The sequence below is a fragment of the Cibotium barometz genome, chromosome 55 (genome assembly GCF_041138505.1).
Source record: "Cibotium barometz isolate CiBa-2024 chromosome 55, ASM4113850v1, whole genome shotgun sequence".
Lineage (NCBI taxonomy): Eukaryota > Viridiplantae > Streptophyta > Polypodiopsida > Cyatheales > Cibotiaceae > Cibotium > Cibotium barometz.
In genome coordinates this window covers 11,615,719-11,621,455 of record NC_141100.1, presented here as the reverse complement: position 1 = coordinate 11,621,455, position 5,737 = coordinate 11,615,719, and positions in this window count along the sequence as shown.

The following is a 5,737-nucleotide window of genomic DNA, read 5'->3' as shown; positions in this document are numbered from 1 at the left end:
TTATTTTCATTGAATTTAATTTCTACGCATAGAAAGGTGCAAGATGCTTCTCATTGATAAATTCACAATTCAAAAATCAAACTCTATGCTAGTTAAACTAGAGGTTAAGAAAATGGCTTTTTAATGCTAATAAAATTATGGTAAACTTATGATTTAATTCCATAAATTGGATTTAGGTCTAAGGATAGTTATTCTATCAAAATTGTATTACAAAGTCTTATTCTTTCTAGAAATATTGAAAATTATTTAGTAATAGCAGCAGCAGCGAAGCTATGGTAAAATTTTTAGAAATTAATACATAACTCATTTTTATGCATAATGTGAAAAGAGGACTTCCTACCATATTCTAGGATTAGTCATCCTATGCTAAAAGAATGATTTTCATCGCATTCATGGAAAACTAATTTTTAGTATTTATGCATAAATAATTAATTAGAGAAAAGAGAAATTTTTGGTATTTTTATTTTTATGCAAAAAGAGAAATTCCCATGATAATGGAGCTTCATGTAATTAAATGGAAAAAGAGAAAATTTGATATATTAAAATAATAAATATTTTTATTTAAATTTAAAGAGAAATTTTAGATAAATTTATTTTATGCATGAGAAAATTTAAATGATAAAAGAGGAATTCCCATGACATTTGGAATTCAATCATTTAAATGGTAAAAGTGGAATTCTTGGCATAATTAAATTAATGGATATTTTTATTTAAATTTAAAGATAAATTTTAGATAAATTCATTTTATGCATGAGAAAATTTAAATGATAAAAGAGGAATTCCCGTGAGAAAAAGAGGAATTTTAAGCTTGTTCAAAAAAATGGATATTTGTATTTAGTTAAAAGAAGAATTTTTATGAGAAAGATTTGAATTAATTTTTGGTGAGGCAAAAGAGGAATTTTCACCATAATTCCACCTAGAGAATTAGAGTTGATAAATTAAAGTGGTAGAAAGAATATCTTTAGATATTCTACGTGGATAAATCACCAAAGTGATATTCACCCAAAATTAGATTAAATGGAAGAAGAGTATTTTCATAAAAATCCGATATACTCATATAAAACCATTTCTTAATCTATTACGGTTAAGAAGGAATAAAATTCATAAAGTTAGAATTTTCTTACGGTTAGAAGTTCAGTAGATGTTATCTGAAGAAAATCCTTAGAATCAAAGCTAGAACTAAACCGAATGATTTTGGTTAGACCACGACTACGAGAGGGACGATCATTAAACTACTTGTCCATCTCTCGATCTGAATCAAACAAAAACTTTGTGGTGACCAATTCCAGTTCTTAATACAAAGAATAGACTACCGTTGAATTAACCTAGTTTTCCCTTGATCGAAATCACCAAGCATCTAGTTGGACATTCAGTCAAATGATGGGTAGATTACCCTGATGAGAGATCAATGATTCTCATTTTATGAAATTATGGATTAAGGAAAAAGGGTTTTGTGGAACCAATCTCAAATCGAGAACTTTACTTGCATAGAACCTCTGTTTTCTTTTAAAGGACTGTTTTACGCCAAAATGCTAGAGAAAGCATTTGGTATGTGTTTAACTAAGAAGAGGTTCATTGCAGCAGCTGGCGGGGAGTCTTCAAGGGACGTTGCATGCGGCAAAGCCTGCCGAGGTCTTGACCAGCCTCGGTATGGTTAAAATGGTGCGCTTCCGGTACGATGGGCGAGGATTGACGAAGCGTCCCTGAGTGAAGTGCTAGGACACCTCAGTAGGATCCTAGAGGGTTCTGACTAGGTGATGCCTGAGCTCGCAGTTGCTAGGACACCCATGCGTGCGTTGAGTGAAGTGCTAGGACACCTCAGTAGGATCCTAGAGGGTTCTGACTAGGTGATGCTGGAGCTCGCAGTTGCTAGGACACCCATGCCTGAGCTCGCAGTTGCTAGGACACCCATGCGTGCGTTGAGGAAGATTCGGATGGACTGAAATGGATGACTTTTGTGAATCGAATTCTAATATTGGAGCTCGTTGGTTGACCAGCTGGTCTTCAACGGAGAGTCCAGATAATATATTTTATAATACAATGGACATATTTTGGAGGATTATGATCAGCAATACTATGATTTTCATCGAAATATTGTTTTAAAGACAACCGAATAATCTGTTATAAATGGCAATTTCATATTGGGTGTGTACGTAGTATGCCTACTTTAAATTTTGCTTGAAACGCCAGGGGGCATGGGAACTCTTTTCCTTGGTACCCAGGCAAAAACATAACCAAACTTTTATAAAGAAATCCCACCAATACAATGGTTGGTGGGCGGTTGGCTAACCCATGGGACGGTTGGTGGGGTTAGGCTAGATTGGGGGATTCCTGTGATAAAATAAGTTACAAATAATTACGTTAGCTAGATTAAGTCCTAGGAAGACCCTTGTTTTGTGGGAGGGAATCAATGGGATGTGCCTCGTTAAAGGAGGAAAAAAGCGGTGATTCTATGGACCAAGTGCAAGTCTCTTCTTTGATCAGACCATGTGACTTCAGGTTCGGTCAGATCAGTTTGAATAATTAAGACTTTGACTCGTTAGATTATTTCTCTCGTTAGAAGATTTTCTTGGAGGAATCGCCCGGGCGAGGGAAGTTTTTTCGGGCTCGGTTTTGGAGGAACTGACGGGCTAGTCTCTTGTCCGGACATTCATGGTGGGTGAGGCCTCGAGTGTGGAACCCCACCCCGCGCAAGAGGCTGACGTTGGTTCCTGTTTGGGATAGACCTTAGGCGGATTATTTTTAAGTTATATGTATGGATTTTTGGTATTTTTGGAAGTTGGTAAGCTTTGGGATCTTGGAAGGTAGAGAGTCGTGAGAAGTCTATATAGTTGGAGCCGTTTTTTTCAATGGTACACGAATATGGTTCTTGGTAGATTTTATGTGTAGCTATGGCGGATTTTGTAATGACAATATAGAAGACAGATTTTGTGCTTCATCTCTTCTAGTCATTTCATTCTGTATTCTGTGTATTGAGAGTGGTGCAAGTGTAGCAGTGTTGTGTGAGACGTGTGTAGAGTTGTAGTGAAATTAGGAGTAAGATGAAACTGTGTTGGTTTGTCAGAGTGAGTGTCATTTTGTGAAATGTTAGACCTAGGAATGGAGGAAAAACTGCTCTGCTCAGGCAACAATAAACACTGGCGATCACGGTGCTTTGACGGGTGTTCATGGTCGAGTTTGCTCTCTTCTATGAGAAGGATGGGTGCCAAGAAGATGCTGAGCAGCAGTTAGAGCGACAGTTGCAGAGGTGGTTATGGTTTCTTGGGAGCTTGATGCTAAATGGTAGTTCATGCTGGAGAATTCACAGCCATTTCTTCATTCGTATTTCACAAGGTGGGCAGCGAGGCGGCAATGTTTGGAGCAACAAGTAGAAGATGATTGGAATCAAGAACGAGGTGAAAAATTTGGAGTCAGAGGGTCGACAAATCTGATTTGCAGACAGAAGTCAGAATTTGTAGTCAGTTCTGTAGTCAAAATTCAAAAACAATATCTGAATCATAGATGACATTTGATTTGCAGACTGAATCTGCTTTGCAGCCAGAAGGTAACTTTTTATGGTAATTTTTTCAAGGAGAAATCATAATATTATCATATTAATATATTTCAATCAATTTTAAGCAGCCAATTAAATGAACTTTGCGGATCCCGGTACAGCATCCGTGGCTCTCCGTTTAGCAAATTTAATGGGTCTCGGATTGGTGTGGTGCATCTTTCTTGAGGGGGCTGAATATGATTGTTGTATTTTAATTATGTGAGTGTGTCATGGGGGGTAAGAAGAAGAAGAAAAAATGTGAGGTTTGCATGAGTCGGAAGCATGAGGTGGTAGAGGATTGTCCATGTGTAATTGATGAGTGCTCAAAGGGAGATGCATGTAGGAAATGGTGTATGGTTGACCTATGCACAAAGTTTCATCCATAAAGTGCATACAGCATCAACTTGGGAGGAAATGAAGAATGCATTGGGAAGGTTAGATGACTTTGAGGATGTCTTGAAGAGTGCATATGAATGGTTAGCTGATCACAAAGGAGACAGGCTAAAGTCATGTTCCAGTAGGAAAAGCATTGGGAAGTTACAAAAAGCATGTGAGAAGTTGAGAGATACATATGCGGATGAGTTTGAAAGGGAGTCAAGTGATGATGATGACATTTGGATTGGCATGGAGTTTGAAAGTCATCAAGTGGGAGTACCAAAGATGGTGGAGAAGGAGGTGCAAAAGGAGCTTGGCCAAGAGAGCCTCAAAGAGCCCTTAGATACCACTAATCAGTGACTGTGGAATTTCTATCAAACATATCTACACAAGAGAATTTGCAGTTGGAAGATGTTGCTGCGAGATCGATACATGAATCCCATAAATAGATTTTGAACTTAGAAACCCAATGTGCTGAACAAACCTTACAAGAGTTTACACATGCTGATTGTGATGGTTTGTGAATTCAAGCAAAAAGTCAGACCATTGTGTTTGATGTTGCTGATGATCATGAAAATTAGATTTTTGATTTTGAATGTTTTGAAGGACATATTTTGATGTCACAGGTTGATATTCAATAAGGAGATGTTTCAATTGCAGAGAATTTGAACAAGCAGATTGCTTTTTGTTTTGGACTGAATTGGGCTGAATCTGATAAAAGTCTTATCGATCAGATTGAGTAGGGGGATTGTCAAGAGCAAGTCATTGAAGAGTATAAAGCAGGTTTGACAAGTTTGAAGGATCAGCATATGATGTTTGACATGTAGGATGATGCAATTTCAAGCTTTAGCTCGATGGATGTGCATTCTGAACGAGATGTGGGACAGGTTGTTGTCAACCCAAACATACTTTTGTCAGAGGATGTGTGTTTTAAAGCTGATGAGCCAATAGAAGTGGATTCTTACAGAATGGGTTGTCAGATGTGGAAGACGGGTTGTCAGAATTTAGATTTTCATATGTTTCCAATTTTGTGGTTGCAAGTTGGGTTTAAAAGAATGCATTACAAGGTGCAATGTGATCAGAATTCACTGTTTTCAAATCAGATTTCACTGTTTCAGAGTCAAATTTCAAAGGATGTTGAGGAGGAAATTTCGTCAGGTTCAGAAAAATTGCACAAAGGTATGAAATATGTAGATGACACTTTGTATAGTTCAGAACTAATGTCAGATCATTTCAGTTAGAAAAAACAGATCTTGGAGGATTTTTTGATTGTCAAGGCGGACTTGTAACTAGTTTTGCAAAGGACAAAACAGCTGAAATATGCTATTTCAAAGGTGGAGGATAGTCTGAGGATTGCTAATCCAATCTTAGCTCATGCAAAAGTGTTAAATCGGATTTTCAGAAAAAGATTTTACCAAATGATTCGATAAAAATTCTGCCAGGTGTTCAGGTGTTCAGAAAATTCCACCCCATGTTTTGGAAGTATTTAGAAACTTCTTCTTTTCAAGGAGATTCAGATCAAAGACTGAGAAGTGCAGGGAGGAGGATTCAGAATTCAGATTTTCATGTGTTGCAGACTTTGAAGTTGCTGATTGGGCAACAAAGAATGCATTATAGGATGCATAGTGATCAGTTTTTATGGTTTGTGGATCATATCACATCTAAACAGGTTCAGAGGACTCCAGAGGCTTATATGCGAATTATTTTCCTGTTTTTTATGGAATTTTCAGATTTTAGAGCAAACTTGGTTTGTATGCATCTCGGTAGGTTTCTTGCATAATGGTGTCACATTTTCATAGCAAATGGCCAAATAAACCTATAGGAGCTGAT